General features: G+C 39.7%; 1 long non-coding RNA gene across 1 annotated transcript in view; it reads left to right on the top strand.

Annotated features, from left to right (window-relative positions):
• The window catches only part of LOC129205350 (uncharacterized), a 28390-nt gene extending 17807 nt beyond the window's left edge, over positions 1-10583 (top strand). Inside the window, exon 6 of the long non-coding RNA XR_008576702.1 lies at positions 7629-10583. This is a non-coding gene — a long non-coding RNA (uncharacterized LOC129205350). The remainder of the gene's footprint in view (positions 1-7628) is intronic.
• The last annotated feature ends 11344 nt before the right edge of the window (positions 10584-21927 follow it).

Genomic DNA, 21927 nt, shown 5'->3' with positions numbered 1-21927 from the left:
GCTAGAGCACCTGATCTCCAAGTGAGCCTGCGCTGAAATCTGCAGTGCTTGACAAGACTCTTTCTGATACTTGAGCTAAACTCTTTACAGCTCGCTTGCTAATTTCTCTACTCTTCTGAAGCCTGCAGCATAGAGATACTTTGATTATTAATTGCCTTCTTGTCACCATAGAGAGGTCTTGGTGGTACTTGGAGTAAATGGATAGCATTCGGGGAACCTGAGTCCTCATCAAAACTCGGTGTGAATGACAGGGGGAGTCTGTGCTATGAGACGAAGCCAGATGCACCCCTTACCCATCCCGAACAGGCCAGCCCTGGCAGAAGGAGCAGTCTAGCCACAGCACAGTGTCTTGGCTAACTAGCCTTGCAGACCGGCTATGCTAATAAGCCTGAGCATAGTTCTGCCAAGGCTGATTTCAGGTTTGCAGTTGCATTTCTGAGCTCTGCCACACAGTGCTGTGTAGACGTATTGTTTGCCCGGGGCTAGCCTGGGGCAATCCACATGAGACTGCGCGACACTAGCAAGCCCTCCCTCTCCCTCTTTGCGGAAGTTGCTGAACTTCTCTGTATCCCAGTCACTTCATGGATGAGAGGGAGGCTCTTGGAAAAGGGTCTAAGTTTATCTTCTTTTGGCTCTTTCTCTAAGCGTGGTTTGCATTTCCCTGTTACCTGGTCATGTGGGAACTTAGAGCACAAGCACCATTCAGGGCTGAGTGGCCAGTCAGGATAAGGAAACTTGCTGATAATATAGCTATAAAGAAAACATTATATAGAGATAGATCATGCCCTCAAGGCATGGACTTGTATTTGAAAGAGTTTTCCTGGCATGAATTGGATGTACTCTGATACTTCATGCACGGTGACAGGGAAGGGGCTATGAAGGCTGCTGCATCACGCTTCTGGCTGCACCCTCCCTCCTCAGACCACCCTGGCTTCCAGTAGAGCAATTAGGGTGCAGTGCTTGTGTTCCCCCAAGCACCTGGGCTGCGAGTCCATCCGATCCACGCACCACAGGGGAAAGCTCCTTGTTCCTTCCCCTTTTGCTATGACCATGTAGACAAGCCAGGGCAGAACTAGCTCTGTTTGATCACTCAGTGGTGCTATGTTGAGAAGGTCCAGAGGAAAGAACAAAATATATTAACTTCCTTTCCAAAATGAGAAATAAACTCAAGATCTTACTGCTGTATATCACATTATGTAAATAAAGCTGCATGACTGCAGCTCCCCTCTTGTCTAAGCCCTCATATTAAGGAAGAGTTCTAAGAAGTTAAACGGGAAAAAAACAAGAACTGCAACCAAGTAAATCTAAGGCAAATCCTCACAGCTGAGAAGATAGGGTCCTCACAATACAGTAAACTTGCTTTTAGCTTGGCTATTAAAATTGTCTCTTTTTTTTTGGTTTAAATTTTGAAAAATAATAGGTGCAAGGCTCTTTGAAGACCTCAAGGAAGGTTTTAAGCACGGCCAAAGAACATGCTCTTTGTAAAGCAAGAGTCAGAAATACTGAAGACTGATTCTGTTTCCTTAATATAAAATTAGTGCAGCTTTAAGTTTCCAGCTCCAAGTGAGCGAACAATGCTGAAAGACAGTTATTTAATGGACCAAGAATTATGGGAACAGGAGTCAGAGCATAGCCTCAGCTATCATAAAGGAACAGAAATGGAGAAATACATTAATTAGACGTTAAAATAAGTCTAAGTTCATATTCTAGTTTATATTTCAATGTTGAATTTCACACAAGAGTTTCATTACTTTCATTTTGGGGCTTTTCTTATGACCTTGGAAGGTCCTTGGAGTTAGCCAAGTTTAAATTAGATTTAAAACCCTTTTCATTTCAGAAACTCTCCAGCATGACACATTTAGGTGATATTATGCATTGAATGTTCTCTTCATAGTTATGTCTGTTTTATTTGGTTTTGATCATGGTTTATGTAAGGTTTCCTGGATATAACTGTATTTCTTAGGTGCCTACCCCTCAGTTACTATTGTGGGGGTGTTATATGATTTCTTTTTAAGAATGTTTTCAAGCAGAGCTTTTACCTGTTTTTTCAAGACATAATTACACTGTGACAACTGCCAGGACATTGCAGTATGTGTCATGCAGAAAGAGTTCTATGAATTCAGAACAATGACCTTTACATCTTACACCTGCAAACAATAAAAACAGCCAGCAAAGCAGCATCACATGCTACTTTGATAGAATATTCAAAGCAAGACAATCAGCAATATACTTCAGTTTTGTAAGTCCTCTGTCAGCCCACTTCTGGCTGGTCGCAACTCTGTTTTCTAGTGTTGATGCAAATTCACCAAGTGATGGCATGTCCATCAGACTCCATGAGAGAAAACAGGACAGTCAGCACAACAAACTCTGTAGCAGGTTAATGACCTGTTCTAGCACGGACATTTTCTTTGCTAGCAATAGTGCAAGTCACCCTTTCATTAACACTCTTTACCACTATAGTTAGAGGAGATCTTCCAGTCTATGCATTGATTTTATTCTTTGCCATTTCATTATTACTGGGTTATTCCAACTATCTAAGCCCTTTAATAATCCACATGTCTTCATCAATTCATCTTTTTATTTATCCCTTTAATTTTTACTATAGTTAGTTATTCGTGGAAACACACACACACATGAGTGATTGAAGAAGTGAATGGCTTCCACCATGAAGAAATTATTAAATAAAATTCCAGATATCTCAACATATGAGAGACATATAACAGAAAAGAGAGAAGATGGAAATTGATAAAGAAGATGGAAATTGATAAAGAAGAATTGCAGGGAAGACACCAAGTTCAAAGACTGTAATGATGTCTTGCTGGAGTAACACATTTTGAAGGCTAAAAAAAATGCAGGGAAAATGCATCAGAAGTATTAGACAGGCATGATCAAAGGCAAGATTTTGGGACTGGGAAAAAACATCAGTTCTCTATGAAATCCTGTCTCACAATGAAAGCAAAAATCTCCCACTAAAACGCCTTTTATAGTTTTTGTTGCTTAAATATTCTGCCAACTCTAAAAGGTAAGGTTAACACTGAAATTCCTATCCATTAATGTTTGCAGTACATAGAGTGAAAAAAAAAAAAAGAAGGGGAAGAGATGGAAGTTAATTATGCAAGCAAGCTTTGCCATCTGTAAGCCAGCCAGATCTTCTACCCTATTGCTTGTCATTGAAGAAAACTGTACACGCAGTCTAAGTGCAACTAGGGCTTTACTGATATTTATTAAAGACAGATGTGTGTTTTGTGCTTTGAGCACAGATATAGACTTTCAACTGAAATGACTTGTCGTAGTTGAAATTATATTATAAATTAATTCTAAATGAGGTGATATTTTACCACGGAAATGTGCTTGCAAGCAGAAATAGTTCATCTGCTTACACTGTTTTGTTTCAGGTTGCTATGAAAATAAGTTTATTTCTTGATTCATATTTTGGGAGCAGTGGGTGAAATAATCCACAATGAGTAATTAATTTCATGAATTTTGCTGGTCTTTTATCTGCTGACCATGAATTGCCACAAATATATGAATTCTAAAAAGCATTTATGATTTGAAACAATTTTCAGATTGCAGCAGTTTACACAAATAATTCTTTCTCTGTGTATCAGTGAAAACAAAATGGCAGTGTGGATTACAACTGGCATCTGTAAACAGGAGTTAATTAAAATGTTTTGGATTACTTTTTTTTTTTTTTTTGAACACTTGTATGTTTTTTCCTAGGGTATATTTATATCTTTACTACTCTGTAGTGAAAAATATTAAACGCAGTCCATTTAACCTGAAACTAGCTCAAGTTTTGCTCTGATGTTATGGCTGCCGTGGAGCCCATGCCAACAAAGGCCAACAGCCCAAATGCCTACAGAGAGGTCGAGGCAGGATTTCTGAGCTTTATTACCTCGCCCCTGGCAGTCAGGCAAGCCATGGTAAGGCTAGTTTGGATAAATAAGGTATACCCTTCGTATGCACCAGTTCAGATAAAGTCACTCTGGGCTAGATTTGAGCTCAAGCAACGAGGAAGAAATGCCCTGAATTGCTCTGTCCCAGAAGTAGCCCTGCGTCAAAGTGTCAGACCGAGTTTGCTTTATGTGCTAGGCTTGTCTCTTAGTCGCATCAAAACTATTACTGAAAATCATAGAATTTCTTGGAAAGAAATCAAGAAATGCAGTTAATATTTTTATTGTTAAAACTGCTATTTACTCTTACAGAGCCTGGAAAAAGCATGGTAGCACATCATCTGGAAGCATGCCTGAGAAAAGTGTTCTGAAGAGCCAGCTCCTTGAACATGCTTTCTGTATTTCTTGTTTAACTACTTCACATACTCATTTTCTAGTCATCATAGCCACATTAGTTAATAAATTAAAACACTGGCAACATAGAGGACTTTTATCAAACTTGTACAGACATTTATTAGCATATTTACCATGGCCAAATTGTTTCACTTGATTTATTTCTAAGTCAGAAACAGTTTCAGCAAGTGCATCGGCATTCCAGCTCAACAAAAAGCATCTTTATTTCTGCTTTAGCCAAAAATCAAGTTTATAATATTCTGAATAATACATTATCTATATCCAACCATCCATTCACCCAGAACTCAATTCTCTTAGGTTGAGCAACGTTTTAGGTTTAAATTTCCCTGTTTGCATTTCTCCAAAGGTAAAAAAAGATCTTTACATAACACTGTGAGTCAAACCAGTCTATTTTCATCCAGCATTGGGAAGGGAATTCTTGTTCCCTTAAGTAGGGAAATTTGTATATATTAATTTACCAGTTAGATCTGTGTCCCTTAAGATCTTGCAGTTACTCCGGCACCTATTTCAGTATTAATCTTATCACTTGCGTTTTGCCCGCTAGGCCTTCTACTGCTTTGCTTTTATAACACTTCCTATTTTTCATATTAGCATTAGGAATTTCTACTGCCCTGCAGTGCATTCAAGGCTTTGGGTTTTATTTCACTAATGGGCCCTTCTTGAGAGGGGGATATTATTCAACTTTTAGCTTTGTCTATTGTAGAGTGATATAGTACTTTATTTTTCACCCATGTAAGTATATGCAATGATGGGGGCTTTTTTGGTTTTTAAATGAACATAGTTTACTGGGTTTCTTGGTCTTCTGTTGCTTCAGAGGTTACACTTCATCACTGAAAAGCAAATCAGCAGGTGAAAATAACAATATGAGGTGTGGGGGGGGGAAAGAGCAACCCACAGAGCAGTCAAGACCTTGAGGGAAAGATTAGGGGGCAGATAGGAGGAGTGAAAATACAGGAGATAAAAGAGAGGGGCCTGGCGGAAAAAAAAAGTAAATTGAACCTCCCTGCAAGGTGAGGCACTTGCTTTACCAGCAACCATGGATGGTCCTCTTACCACCTTCAACATATTCTCCATAGCGTCAACAGAGAGCTCATGCACAAGAAACACATTCAACTTTAGTCCCTTTTCAGACTGGGACCTTTCTTTGTGGTTTTAGAGGTTTTTCTCATGCGATTGAAACTAAGTGCATGCACAATAGCTGTTTGGTTTGAGGCCTGAATTCTGAAAGGAGAAGCACTCTTTCTTTATTTATATGCAAGTAAGCTTGAAAAGTTCCGACACAGCTATGATCTAGCTTAGGTGCGCAGACAAAGTCATTACTGCTGAAGTGCCTGAAGTTCTTATGCCACTGCAAGAAGAACTCCTTACAGGGCACTGCCAAGTGGAGAAATCATATCGACTCCATGGTAGTAGAAGGAGACTACAGTGCAGATAAACATGCGTAGCCCCATGGCTCTTATTTTCTGCCTTTTTCCTATCTTTTTCTATGTGGGAGCCTGGCTTTCTTCATGCTTCATGTGTTTACACTGTGCTTTGGAAGGCAAAAGTGTGTGTGGGTGGCAGAGGCAGCTTTAATATGGTTGTCTTCATCCAGACCATGTGAGGAACAACACATCCCCTAAGAAGCCTGTGTCTGCAGCATGGGTAGGAGGTGCGTCTGGGCTTGGGAATGGGATTGGACCACTCAGATTGGCAGCACGGGCAAAACCCGAAAGACCAGTGAACTTTCCCAAATTTATGGGGGGAGCTGGAGATGGAGGATGGATAGAACTGAGATATTCCAGGATATCCAGACCCTCTTCCTCTTGGATCATCCTTCCTTACTGTGACAGGAGAAGCACCAGGGTCTGAGACTCAGTAAGAGAGAGAGAAGGTATTCAGAAAGTTCAGACTTAAAATACGTACGTAAGCATAGACATATCTTTCAAAAATTACAGAAGTAAGTGCATATAAATTCCTATCTTCCAACAAGAACTTTTCCTCCTAGAGTAAGGACACATAAATTTAAAACTCCAATTTTCTTTTGTTTTCTGAAGCTAAATGAAAACAAGCTAAAGTGTAACCATGCTGCAACAACAAAGAATTTACATCCAAGGAATGCATTAGCAAGTGAATGCAGTTTTCATGTGATTGCAGTCATGATGAAGAATAATGCACTGTGATCCTATTGTAGCTTATTTCTGCAATAAATTGTAGAAGCAGATTTTTTGTCTTTATTTTTTTCCCAGAATTCGTGTTTTTTAAAATCTTTAGGAACATTGTACATATAGCTAGTAATGTGTAAAATATATCTACATTTACCCATATAACTTTGGAAAGCTTTATTTTTCATCTTTAAACAATACTAAATATGGTCATTTATAGAAATTCATAAAAATGTAGTTCTTGTAGACTGTGTGAGTCATGCTCCTGAGATGCTTATGAATTATATTGCCACTCTCTCATAGCTCTCCTAAAATTCTCTACTGTCTTACTTCACCGTGCTCTGGTCTGCAAATCCTAGCCAACCTCAAATTTTATAGGTATACGTTTTTATATTTAATGGCAGTTTTTATTGTTGTGTTTATTTTATTGTTGCTCTATATTAAATCTTATTGTACTTAATTTTTCAAATGCTGTTGAAGTTCATCAAAACCATCTCATTCAATTACTCTTCTTATTCGATCAGGGACTCTTGTCGTTAGTGGTCAGCCAGACAGGGAGATGTCAGCCTCCTCCCCTCCATGGTTATTCATGCAGTCCTTCTTGATTCTCTGAAGGCAGAGAAAGTACCTACCCACTGCAGATGGAATAGAGAAATTCTAAAATTTCAGAACTTAAAAAAACCCCAAACCTCCAAATTTCAAAAAAATAAAAGGACGCATATGCTAAATTTTAGTCCTCATAAACCTAATAAACTTACACCTTAGCATCTTGAGCAAATGGCCTCTCTGGACTGCTAATGGCAGGAAAAAAACCAGGAAATTTCCAAAGCAAAGGAGAAGTACCAGCCTCCTTCCAGTTTTTAAAAAAGGGAGAGCTGACATTTGCAAATATAAAGAAGTGGACTTGATGTTTATCTTTTGCACAAGAGTGAACTAATTTGTAACAGCTTTCCATACCAAGACTACTGCCTCACTGTACAAGTGCCCTACTAAAATTTGAGCAATTACTGACTATAAGGTATAGTTAAAGCAAAAGCGAGTAGAAAAATATGCCAATAAATGAGGTGTTAAGCCTAAACAATTTTAAACTAAGGAAAATGAATTATCACAGATAGGAGCAATGGAAGATTCATCTATTTATCCATTCATTCATTTAACTTCCTTTTGTATATTGAAGGTACGACTGAATGAATTTATGAGACTTCAAAGGCAAAAGTTTTCTTTCGAAAGTGTGGGCAAAGCTAGAGGATCTTGCGCACAAGTATGAGTATGCAACTATGCAAAACAAGCACTGGCATCCGTCATTTGCCATTTCTATTAACAAGTGCTCAGAAGTCTGGTCTGGGAGGCCTTGGAAGATTCAGTGCGTGCAAACAGCCAATAAGTAACAAGGGTGACAGTAATTTCTAGGAACATGCAAAGCTTCCCTCTGCTTCACCCCTTTTCAAGACATGATGAAAAGACTTTCAAGGCTTTAAAATGAATGTGTTTAAAATGTCAGAGAAACTGGACTGCTGGATCTGTTGGATATTTCATTCCAATAGGGGGTGTAGTCTTATTTATGCATAAAGAAATATAATCAGAGGAGAGTAGTTTTATGTGTTTGTATGAATACATAAACTGGATCTCTTAGAAACTAGCCTTGCTAGCTTCTTGCATTCTCTCCTCTAGTTTCCCTGTACTTGTCTGGAATGGCCTCACATCCCAGCTGTCCTTCATCAGGTCTCTCTGCTTTCCCAATAACAATATATTGACAAAAACTTACTTTCTCTTGTCCTTCAACTCTTCATCTTTGCCCAAGGCAGAACAACCATTAGCCAAGAAGCAAGGGCACAACATGTGGACCAGTACATCAAACTATATTTATTTTATCTTTGCTTGGTAAACATCATTTTTGCTTCTCCTCTCTGCTGCCCCATGCGCCAAAGAGGCATCCTAATTCATGACATTTGTGCATGTATCTGCTAGTGCAGAAGCCACAAATAGCTCAGAAATGAGCTCAGCCCCTCTGCTAAGCCTATGGGGAGGAAGGAGCACTGGTAAAAAGGAAGTGCAGCTTGAATTATAGCTCTCCATTTTGCTTGATAAAACATCACAGGATATGAGGCTAACAACTGAGTGGCCCTTTCTTTGTACAGTAAGCACGCAAGGTTGTGCTAGCAAGATTAATTTGTTTCCCATTTGTCACCCTTTCATCGCAGTGTGGGGGCTCTGAATTGTTACATATCTTTAGGCACGAAGCTGGGCACGTGCAAACTAAGAGACCCAGAAAACCCCTGTTGAGCACTTTTGCTGCCCCTTCCTTCCCCCTGTCTTACCAGAAGCAAGCGAATACTCACTGCTGCTGTCTGATCCCACTTCTGCTCTCAGCCCCACAGCAGCGCTCACCAGGCACCCTGCCAGGGCAGCAGCATCCCTGCAGGCATCAGGCTGTCCTGCTGCGGTTACCTGGCATGTTTGGGAAACTGCTTCAGGTACCTGGCTTCTGACAGCTAATGCTCACCAATTACATTATGTCTCACCGCTAATCTACTGCTTGATCTATTTATTTGTCCATTTGCTGACTCATCTCTTTTCCCATTGATACCTGACGTATTAAATAACTTAGCTAACTCTTTCACTGATATGCTGCTCTCTGCTACTTATCTGCTGAATCAATTCATTGCTACTTGCTTTTTGGTTCCTCTAGGTAGCTGACTTAGATGGTAACTTTACTGATTCCCTTCCTTTTAAACAGACATTGTTGCCAACTCTGCTTCCTCAGTTAATAATTTCATTTAATTGTTGGTTTCTTTTGGTCAGCTGCTAAACTATGCTCTTGACTGCTTGAGTCTCACCCTGCAAACTCACTACCCCGTACATTTGCTCTCCTCTCATCACCCCTGTAACAATTTTCCTTTCTGTTACTCTCTGTCCCCCTTCTCCTTGGTCCTTCCTTTCCCATACTTTCTTTCATGTCATCTGTCATTCGTACTGTCTTTTCATTTTCTCCCTTTGACTACCCGTACCACACCACACCCTTGACTACCATTTTGCCACCCAAAGCAGTCCTTCCCCTCCTTGTATCTGCCCATTATTTGTCATCACCATATATAAAGACAATGCAATTACATAAATTATACTTGTACTTACACTTTAAATATAGGGTTTTGATACTTGTAATTGTCACCGATCCACAGCACAGGTTGGAAAGTTTGCAATGTGACCGGCAGCAACTGTACAATACAGCTTAATTATTAAACCTGGACTGGAATAGCATTTGTATGAAGCAGAAGAGCTGGAGGATAAGAAGTAAATAAAAGTATATGAAACTCTAGTAATAATATACAGAAAAGCAAAGCAAAAGCTAATTACTAGAGATGATGAATAGATCATTTTAAACTTGTCAAGATACCCTTTTGCACCTGGTCTGCAAAACAAGCAGCTTTTGCTTTTGCACTAAAATAGAAAATTGAAAGCAATGATGTTTTGCTCTCTGTTGTTTTTGTTTTGTTTTGGTTTGGTTTTTTATTTTGAATTTTCTTTGTCACTGAATGTAAACAGGAGAATGATCAGGTTTGTCCCTCTTTTTCCAACCTCTGTGTAATTTTGAAAATGCTGATAAGTTTTAAAAGTTACCCAGAGGAAAAATAAAGGTGGCAATCTTTCCACTTTGTAACTTCTCCAAAAGTGGTAGAAAAATTTCAAAGTTAGGTAACCCAATCTGTCAGATTCTGAAGAATACAAAATTCATTGTGAAATTGGGTTTATTTAACAAAAATTCAGCAACTTAAAAAAAATTACCAAAACTGTTTTGAAATTTCAAAAATTCCCCTTCTGAAATTATTGCTCCTTTTATTTTTTTAATTCTATACTGCAATACAGTATTTAGAAAACTGTAGTCAAGCACCCTTTCAAACTTTTAAAATTTTGAGTAACCTGCTGCAGTTTTATTTAAATTTTCATTTCTAGATATTTCAAAACAGGCACGATTTCCTCTCTTCTGGTGCCAAGGCAAATTATGAAATCTCAGTAATCTTTCCACAGTACATTCCTTTTACAGATCTAGTGATGCATATGCTTTACAGGTCATCTTTTTTGCCTTCCTTTATTCCAATGCAAATTTATATTATCTGAAATAAAACCTGTATTTTTCTTGCAAAAATAAATGTACTTTTTATTACTTAACATTCTATGCAGATTTGAAATTTGCAATTTTTTCTACTTTCTGAAATTGTAAAGCAGAATAAAGATACTTGAAGATGGTCCTGAACGGTATTTATTTTTGGTTTGGTTATTCAATGAACATATAAATGTGACTTTACTGTGGTGGGACTGCTAAACCACTCAGTCACTGCCTTTTGGAATTCTGTGTCTTCTTACTCTCAGTCCATACAATTTTTTCTTGACAACTCGAATTTATTGTCATGATAATTTTGCTGGATGGATGCCCCAGCTACAAACACTTTGAGGAAAAATGGGTTCGATTTTTACTTCCTAATTATTTTCAAGACTGATAAAAGTAGCTGATAGCCGAGAGAAGCTGGAGTTCCAGGGAACCAATATTTTCCCACAGAATCAATAGCTTTTTAACAGAGCATTAATATTATTCACTCATTGATAATATATTGGCAAAGATCAGCATTTCTAAATATCTCATTTTGTCATTCTTTTGTTGTGGCTTTTTCGTGTTCTTTAAAAAGGCCCACTCTTAAATAACCAACAAAATATGGAAACACTCACGGAAAACATTTTCTTTTATTTCCCACTCAGTTTCAGAATGCCTCATGATGGCTTGGGCAAACACACAAATATCTGGTTTGGTGCTGATTTTATGTGTGAAAGTAAATTGAAAAAAACCTGATGTAGTGTAAAGATATCCAGCAGAGCAGCCATTAATGCAGATAAGAAAGTCTATTATTGCACAAGGCTAAACCCAAAAAAGTGTGTGATTCAAATATAAATAACACCATCTGAATGGTAATTAATGAGATAAAATTAATTCTCATAATATATTTATGTAGTATGTATTGCAATTTGGCTCAAGATGCCTGACTCCAGGATACTAAATCCTGATTCGCTTATACTAGATCTGTATCAGCCAACAATATGGGTATCAAAAGAGCTTTTCCTGACTTGTACTTGGGGGGAGAGCCTGAAAACTCTTGCTTTAAGCACAAAACTTGTGAATAACAAGCTGGTTCTACAAAGCAACCTGGACACTTTTAGTGATAAGCGATGTAAGCTAACATAGATTCCTGTTGTTTGTAATCAATATTTTATAGGGTGTGATACAGTGTTTTGGAAGATGAGTTAGAAAAGAACCTGGTGGTTGTAGGGGGTTGTAGCTGAACATGGGTTCGTGGTGGCTAAGAGCAGAGAAGGTGCCTGTGGATGCTCAAACAGGAGTCTGTGGGTAGAAGTGGAAAAGTTATTGCAATAATGAGACCATTGCAGTCTGTGGTATACTGTGTACCCTACGGAGTCCACACTTTGGAAAATAAGTTAGTAAACAGGAGCATGTATAAATACAACACAGGAGAGTGTTTACAAGTAGTTTTCTGTTTCTGGAAGGTGGGTCTTCCAGCTGGATGCTAAAGAAGTTCTGTGTGTTTAGCTTAATACAGAGAAGGTTAAGTGAGAAATTTGATCTCATTCCCTCAGTACCCTTAAATCAAGATAGGATGTCTTATCCAAAAAACCACTTCTTTTGTTCATCTAAAGCATATAAGCTCAGTGGAAGAACTACTTGGGGAAATTCTGTGTCCTGTGTTATAAAGATCAGATAGAAGAGGTAAATGTAGAAGGGAACAGATGTAACCACATTTTTGCACCTTTTACTAGCATCAAGTATTATATATATATATTTAGTACTATTGGCAAAACAGATGTGCAAGCCTCCTGCATTTCTGAAGTCTCGTAGGTCTTGTGTACTGACTTCTCTCTACCTTTTTCATGATTCTCTAGAAAAGAACCTTCTCTGATGTTTTGCTATCATTTCTGTATGAATAAACAAAATCAGAAGCATCTCTATGGATATGCCAGTGAGGAATGTGAACCCTACCACATCCATGAATGAGAATGTTGATTCTGGGAGCCTACTTTGTGATTCTTTTGCTGTTAAAACTAATTTCTATTCCAAACTACTAAGTCTGCTTGGAATCATAACAGCATCCAGTCATCGAGTTTCAAGTTGCTGTACAGTAATACCCTGCTGTGCCTATAACGCAAACAGCTTTTCGTTTTCAGCTGTTTTAGTCAACGGTAAGGAGGTTGCTCCGCAAGACAGCCAACAATTATTCCCTTTATTTCTTTCCCATTGGGGGTATAGAAAACCAGGGAAAACATTTACATACATGGACACTCTTCTTTCTCTTTAATGTCATTGATACTCATGTGCAACAGGCCTCTTCTGAGAGATGGGTCACCCGTTTAATGTGGTCATTTCAGGCTTTTGGGCTATGTTTGCTGCTGCAGATAAAATAGGCCTATTCTCTGGCTCATAGGGCAAATGGCCTGGCACAGCTCCCATCTGCAGAACCTAAACTATCTTCTCTCCCAAAATACTCAAAAAGACTTCATCGTGCACCCCGCCCCACTGGGAATGGTCATGCCACATGCAACCGCCTGAATGGTTCCTGGGTGCTGCATGGAGGACTGGCAGGACCCGGCTTGCAGGGGAGCATATGAGCAATTATGCAATACGAATAGTCATGTTTCAGTATTGTAAAGTTGTAATCTTGGTGTCTTTTGAGATTAGATATGCCTAGAAGGTTTTTACTGACTGGTTGCTAAGAGAAAGAAGAGAAAGAACTGCTATGGTCTGGCCTATACCTTCAAAGCAGGAAAGAAAAGTGTTCTTTCAGCATGAACATGTATCTGAAGAACTGCAATAAACAAATGTAAGGGCTCCTTGCATCTCTGCTCTATGGTTTCTTGAGCCTGGACTTTGGGCCATGCCTGCCTCTGAGTTTATTAAAAATTGTCCATTTTCATTAGATGTAAAAGCACCAACTATCCAGCTGTACAGAAGACAAAATCAAAACCTGAAAGAAAATACTACTCCTCCTTTCCACCCAATCCTGTGGGCTTTACTCATTAAAAAAAAAAAAAAAAAATCTCCTAATGGCTTCCATTTTCAGCTTCTCACTTGTCCCTGTGGTATACTACAGTCATATCAAACTTCTGGGACTACATGGATCTACCGCTGATTATCAAGCCACTGCAGCTGCCTTTCCTTACTAGGATGGGATCATAATGTACCCTCAGAATCAGCATAACATTATCATCGAGTGTGCCCCTGAGTAAGGGAGGTCTCCAGCCCTGGTGTGCCTGCAGTCTGATAAAACCTGCAGTGATGTGGGCCTGATGACATTTTGACACCATTTTCTTCAGGACATGCTTTGCCTTGGGTGTGTTGGAGTGTGATTTGCCAGGGGAGTGAGCAGCAGCTGCATGTAGGGCTGCACAGTGCCTCAGCACTTCTCCTAGGCCAGGATAGTATGGACAGTCAGGGACACGCTGTCAGGGATGCCTGTGGCTGAGCTGTAATAGCTGCTGTCAATGATACGTTGAGATCTTCTGATGAGAAATACTGCAGAAAACCTAGACATTATTACTAGTTTTAGCTCTATGAAGAAATGTGCACTGTCAAACTGTGATGGTGTGATAGTAATTGTTCTATATTTTAAACACTGGCTCCAGTCAACACACATATCCTCCAAATGCCTCTGTTTCCTTCTTTCTACAGTTTTCTGGCATGCTTGTAGGTAGCTGTGTAGCAAAACAGACACATTGTTCTCCAAGTACTGTAAATTCTCAACATGGATTAGGAAAAAAAAAAAGAACTTAAGTTTTCTTTTGCCACCATCTTCCTAGCAAAACTGTTCTAATCTCTGAACATAGGCTTCACATTTTCCCTTCTAGTCATTACTGGAAACAGTTCATGTGTCTATTGTATAAAAGTGGGTATTTTACCTTTTAATTCTTTGTGGTTTAATTAGGAAAATTCTTTTTCTTTTTTTTTTTTCCCTCAGGTCTTTGCTGCTTTACAATCCTATCGTCAGTGGTGTAGTTATTGGAAGAATATATTTTCTTATGCACTGAAAGAAAATCTTTAGGACATGATTTTCAAAAACATTTGGCATTTACTTACGCTTGCCTTCTCTGATGTTTATAGCAGAGAAGATTTTTACCATTGATGAACACTGGTAAATATTCCTCCCCTTGGATTCATTTTTAACTGTGCTTGTTCAGTGCCACTGCAGATAAGACCTTGCAGGGGTTTTTTTTTTTTGTTTGTGGTTGGTTTTTTTTTTCCCAGACTACTTCACCTGAAACAAAGGACAACACTCAGTAATGAAATAATCAAATCCCATATTCTCATTCGCTGTGTCGGTATTGGTCAAGATGGTCTAAGCATACTCAAAGCCAAATGCGCTGGCTACTTGCAACTTTGAACTCCAAGAGTGCCTTCAGGAGCAAGATGATGTTATTCCAGCTGGTGTGTCATACAAGTAAATGTCAGTCACAGCTGTGTTACAGCACCCAGGCTGCTTGCACATAGCCAAAAAGAAATGATGCTCACTTAGTAATCACCCCTCCAAGGGTGCTCCATGTTCACCTGTACCAGAAGGTGCCACATCTACCTGCACTTATTCTAGACGGACATTAAAGATAATCCCTGTCAGCACTCCCTCCTGCCATGTACCAACACCAAGAAGCTACTATACCAAGTGTGTATTTCACAAATCATAGAATTCCTTGGGTTGGAAGGGACTTTCAAGATCATATAATTCCAACCTCCCTGGGCAACATACACAGCCTCATTACTAAGCTTCTGTGTATCACAAGAGCAACTTGGTGCCTCTGAAAGGGTACCCCTACATCACTAAATAATAGGATAAGGCACTGTGTGTATATCCAAGAGTGTCACTGAAACCTACTTAATGAGGCAACTGCAAGTGGAGAGACATCCAGATGGACCAGAAACAGCATCCACCTGCAAAAGGTGACACCTTTCTGCAAAGCAATATGCATCTTCACATACGCACTTCTGTTTTGATTGTTCCATGAGAATTCTTGGTCAGATGTCACTGGGCTGGTGGGCGCTTTTGTCAGAAACTCCTGAGACAGATGGAGACAGATGAGTAATGATCACGAGCTGAATACACATCTCTCTCTTTTTAACTCTGGCAGGAACTTCACCACATATCCATTACCATTCTGCTGCATATGCGGTGAGCTGGACAATGCCTTGACTAAGGTGTCCAAGAAAGCTGGTCAACTTCTCCAGGTTGTCTAAGGTAGAAACACAGTAAGGAAGAGAAACTTTAGCTTCTCAGCAGTTTTCCTACCCCCACACTTCTTCTGCCCCAGAAACTGTTTTCTCCCTCTATTTCTCAAGGTGCGTGTTAGAAAGTTTTGAAGGATGTTTTACAAACTCCGTATCAATCTCCCCAGCTCTGGGATGCCTGAATGTTCCTGACAGTTGCTTCATCCCTCTGCAAAGGGAGTCCTGTCTTGTCACCATTGCCCCGCACTTTCTTTGGCCAATAAATACAGGAAGAAGACTAAAATTTGGCCTTGTCAGGAGAGGAAGACGGGAGGCAATAATTTCAAACAAATACGCAGGAGAGCTTACATGGCAGGCAGTTGACGTTGCCGCATTTTTTATTCTCTACAGATCCTTTTCTGGGAGTTGATGATTCTCAACCTGCATTTAGTCTTCAGATACAGGATCAGGACTCAGAGGGAAGATGGCAGAAAAAAGTTGAGATCACTCCTACAGTATCTATCATTTATGTGAATGAAAATATTAATTGTACAGCATGGTTTTCTCCAGATATTTTTGGAATCAGACAGTTTAATGAGTAACTGAAAGATAAATCCTGATTTCCTACTTGACCTGAATCACAATCTGTTCAGCATTGTGAAGTTCTGCTTTCACAGGGCCAGATACAGATGCCACAGAAGAATGCTAGTCTGAGGTTTAATTTTAAGAAGCACAGCTGCAATGGGTTTTATTGGTGTTCTTGGCTCTGCAAGCAGCCAGTTTTGATCTGTGTTTCATCCAGGAGTTAACTGACTGTTGCAGAGCATGCTACAGTCGCCCAGAAAATAAATTCCTCTATGCAAAGGGCATTAGTGTTTTTTTCTAGAACTGTGGCCGTGAGGCCGTGACAGTACTGTCCTTACTGTGGTTGTGGCAAAGGATCCTCCTTCATGTGGCCTTACCTGGGGAAAAGGCCAGAGGAGCTTTGGGCTGAACTACATTAAAAAGAAAATCAAATTTCCTTCACTTGATCATATGTCTTGTTAACAGGGGCTAGACCCTTCATTTCTACTTTCCATCCTCCCAAGTCCCACAGAAAATCAGAGCAGACTGAGGACTCGATGTGGGTAGGTGCAACCATTTCCTACGCCTCAGGTCTCCATGCAAGCATAGGCCTGTCCTGCAGAGGAGGAAACGCAATACGAACTCTTAGCCAAGGGCCAGAAATGGTGTAAGCTGGAGGGCTGGCTGCTGTTGTCAGTGATCATGGGTGCCATCCCTCATGTGGTGCTGGGCAGATGGCAGGCCATAGTGATATCTGAGATGTGACAGCAGGAGATGACTTCAGTTAATAGCAGTATCAGTGTAAGTATCACTGCCAGGCTTCATAGTGGGCTTGGGGCTTTCAAGGTATGTGTGGACCTCAGGTGACTCTCCTTCCTGAAGTCTCTGCCTGGCTATCTGTAGCTGATCAGCATATACTCAGGCCATGAGATGGATGCTTGGGACCAGATGGTGAGGCGAGTGTGACCACTGCTATGAGGTGGATAGGAGTAGTGTGTCAAATCTTGGGAGATGAGCAGAGTGTGAGTTTCTCTGTGGCCTTGCTGAGTCATGAGTTGGGTGGCCTGTGGGATCATGGCATCCCTCTCAGCACTAGAAAGAGCATGAACATGAGCAGGTCCTCCTAGAGCTGTTTCAAGGGCTGGTGGTGTGGGTGCAGACAGTGCAGTGTCTCAGGGCAGAGCCTCAGTACTTCTCAAATGCCTCTGTAGACAAAACAACTGGCTTTTTGACCCTGCTAAAGGTGTTGCAAATGGATTTTCACATGGGTGTAATATTTACTTGAAACCTAATTTTCACAGTTGTTTTTCACTCCTTCTAGAACACTGCACCTGAGCTAGACCATAAAATGGCAGTTTGAGTGACTGATAACCTTGTAAGTAATCCTATGATCTCGCACAATTTAGGAGTCTTCCTCAACAAGGTAGAGGTGGGAGGCAGGGACCAATATTGCATTGGTTTCTAATAACTTGGGAAGTCATTTGGTAAAACAAGAAGAGACAGTAAAACAAAAGGCAATGACCACAGGCTGCAGCTTGGAAGACTCAATCTGGATAGAAGGAAAAGCGTTCTGGAAATATGAAGTGCAGCTTTGGGCCAGGTCACCAGAGAAGTCATAGACTCTCTATCCATGGGTATTTTCATACACAACTAGGCAAAGCCTATGGAACTTGGCCTCTTGGCAGCCAAGAAGTCTTGTTCAAAGATCTGACTAGATGAGCTCCAGAGGTCTCTTGCAACCATTCAGACAATCTCTTCTTATTTTGAAAAGGTACCACCTTTTCAAAAGTCCACCTCACCTGAAATATTATGATGCATTAACTTACTGTTAATTTGTGGTTCATCATCACTGACAGTTAAGGTAAAACATAATATTGAACATCCCCAAAACTTTTGACTCCGGTGCCTTTCACTGTAAAAGGTCTACCTGGAATCTGCAACACATATTTTATTGCAAATGTAGTCTAAGTATTGCTCTTATTGCTCCATGTTTCCAGATTCCCCAAAATATTCAGCTGCATATAGCCCATCTTTTCTCTCTCTACATCTGTAATTTATTGAAGAATCTGAGGCAGCATTCAGAAAAGAGATGGAAAGCATCATGTCACCTTTGCCTTTGAACAGCTTTGAATTACTTTCCTGTAATCATTACTGCAGATTAATGCCATCAAAGAGCAGTTCTGCAGCAGGTAAAATGAACAGCTTCTGATAAATTTATCATTATAGCAAATCACACCAAGTAGGATTTCTTTCCTCAGCTTGCAGAACGTACAAATGATTTTTTTTCTTTAAATTTTAAAGGTTTCCCTAGCAAGCAAGGGCAACCTGAAAATCGGTATAAAAGTCCTGAAGGCATGCTATTCTGGCCATCTTGGGGGAAACCTAATAAAATATATTTGCCTAAAATTTGGACTGTTATACTGTATCACTGTGTTGAAAAGGAACTCATTATAAGTTTAATCTTCTTTAGAGAAAACTTTAGTGCCTAAATGATAATACATTTGGGAGCAAATACCGTTAGGGAATTCCATATAATTTTTTCAGTTTTGTTTTGCTTTATCCTAAATCATCATCACTTGCATTAAGTAGGATTTAGCCAGCTTCCTGGTTGCACTGTGAAAAAAACAGAGACACAGTAAGGGTCACCAGGTTTCTCTGCAGAGCAAAATCTGCTGCGCATGCTTCTCTGCCTTTTATCTCGCACCCATTCCTCTAGCCATTAAACATTAATGACTATTGAGTGACTCAGAAGAAGGGCAGGGGGCAGTTCTGGAAGAAGTTCAAGTACTCTATTGATGAGAGCAGTACTAGCACCTGAACGGCATAGAAGATATGCTAAGATGCATACCCAGTCACATTCCTCCTTCTACAGAGAAAAAGGAAAAAGAATATTAATGCTAAATAAAGGAGAAGGAGTGATCATTTAGGCTGAGGCAAATGTACAACACAATCAATGGGATTGCACTACTAAATGCTATGGATCTAGCATGTAGTACTGTAAAGACAAAAGGAAGGTATTATGGGACTGGAATCTGAACTGAAAAAGAACACCTGAAACAATTCTTGTGCCTGCTTCTTTGCAGTCTTGGTTATATGGTAAGTTTGTTGGCGACTGTGGAGAAGTTGACCTGAAACTGGAGGGGCCTCCTGCAGCCTATGCTCAGCTTTCCCACCAGAAACACACAGCTGCTCCCCCCACCTACCATCTCACTGTGTCCCACCCTCTTTCTTCATGACCGTTTTCCTTTTTTCCTGATATGATAGACAGGCTTATAGCACGCTGAAAAGTTTATTAATCTATATGGCTGCCAAGTGAAAAAATGATTATTACAACACATGTACAGAGCCTTATGCTATGTTGCTGTATGGTAGCATTAAAGAGGCAGTAATTAAGCAGCATTTAACACCCTATTATAGCATCATAGCTTTACATTTTCATTCCAAGCTTCATTTTTTTCAGTTAAGTATAGCTCAGAATAATTCTCTTTAGGTCTGACATTGGTTTAGTTTTATCCCTGTATATGATATAATTGAATTGGATAAAAATCTGTCAAAAATCTCTTAGCCATTTTTGATCTATCCTCAAACATGGTTAATCAAAGCATGCTTCATCGGTTTCAGAGAAATAATCAAATAACTGCAAATTTTGTGATTAGACCACTCAAATTCCTTTCAGTTGGCAGGTATATTGTCTTCAAAGAGTGTATGTAATTTTTACATATTAGAAGATAGTTGAGTTGCAAGGAGCTGAGGGAAGAAAATATTTCTTGAACACTCTTGTTGCTACACTTCTCGTATCTTCAGGAGAGGCACTGGGAAGCAATGAGGCTGAAGAAAGAATCTTGCTGTTATAAGACTCTGAGTTTTAAATCCTGGCTTTAGCACCACCTCCGTATACAGTCAGGATCAAATTATTTTACCCTTTGGTCTTCATTTCCCCTCTGTAAAACAAGGATAATAGTATTTACAACCCTTGCCTGACTCTTTCACAGGAATCCTAGGGATGTTAATGAAAAAATATATAGCAAGACACCATACTGTGAACAACTAAGGCATCGTAACAATGATATGAGAATATCTCTGAAAAGAAGCACACCAGTTTCCATAACAGAGTATACCTTTCCAAAGATCACATTTTCTTAACTCCATTTCTGTAGATGGACACTCTGAAAGCATGAGGTGAAAGCGGACAAGGAGTTTGCAGCTCCAGGAGCGGTCCCAGCTTGTCTGCTTCCTCAGATCAGAGTTTGAGATGATCATACAAAAATTTGAAATTATGCTCTCCACTTTTCTTGTGTTTCTTCGTTGCCCAGCAATGTAAGGCAAAGAAATCTGGCAGGGTAAAAAGGGTTTTGCAGTTATTGTGTTTGATTCAATTAATTTTCAGTTCATTTTTGTTTAGCTAATCTCTTGGCATGTTTATGTCCCAAATGCACTTATGCCATGAAAGATGGCCCAAACTGGGGTGGGCTTAGGAGGTGGGGGAGGTTCAAAATTGCCCGTTACTTGTCAGAGTTGTACAAGTTACTAGTCAAATAATGATAAATTCAAGCTTTGCAAGTATCTGCGTTCAAAGCTTTGACATGTTTTTCTAATAGGAAGAATGAAACAATGTGTGATACCTCTTTATTCCTAGCTACCCAACACATCCACGTACTTACTCCAGTAGCGACACCACGTCTCAGTATCATTGGTGGCTTCTGCTGTCATGTACCTGGTTTTTTTTGGATTTGATTCCCCTTTCAGTCTGTGCCCTTGAAGTTTTTCTCTTTCCTCTAACCTAATCCTTGATATTGACACTGAAACCTGAACAGGTCTTAAGCAAACTGTTACTCAAGGAGTTTGGGAAGTTCTGGGAAGGGAGTTTGATAGCATAGTTTTCAGAATTGGAGACCAGTGAATCAGGGAACAAATCTCTGTCCAGATGGTGAGATGAACTATTTTTAATGGAATTTATCTTGCTCTTGTGCACTTTTCTCTCCCAATATAACGTCTCTCATGAAATCAGGATCAAGCCACTCTCTGTGAAATGACCTGATCTGCTGTGGTATATTTTCTTCACTTCCATCTTCTTTCATTAATGTTTTTGCCCATTATCTTAATTTAAAAGAAAGTTAAATTAAGGTAAGCCAAATTGAAAATGAACCATATTTTCCTGTTAAGGGGAGTATGAAGTGGATCTACAGGGATGAGTATAAACTGGCATTTGGAGTACGCCATTGCATAAAGTGATCTTCCTCAGAAAACTCTATCAGCATTTTTTTCATTGTGTTGAGGCATAACTTCAGGTGAGTCTGGGTCATATTTTTTGGTTCTACTAGGCTTTTTCTTAAAATCTCAGGAAAACCACAGGAGTGTACCTGCAATGATACATCACCCCCTTTACACAGTGGGCTAAACATGACAGTCTGATGGCTACTGAGTGCAAATAGCTGAAGGAAAAAGATGGTGAGGGTCCTTATGAGTGTTGCTTCATATGAGAGACGGTGGACTGATGTAGGTGAAGTATTAAGAACAGAGTATTGAGTTGCTAATAACACTTTTGCAGAAGTTTCCGTGGTAATGGAATAAAGTGATCCTGAATGATCTTTATCATACAGGGCTTCCTGAGGAAGTTAATGATTCACTGGAAGTTTCCCTGTTGTGGGTTGTTTGAGCA

Source organism: Grus americana, chromosome 3 (assembly GCF_028858705.1).
Source record: "Grus americana isolate bGruAme1 chromosome 3, bGruAme1.mat, whole genome shotgun sequence".
Classification (NCBI taxonomy): Eukaryota; Metazoa; Chordata; class Aves; order Gruiformes; family Gruidae; genus Grus; species Grus americana.
This window is presented reverse-complemented; position numbering and strand designations above follow the sequence as displayed.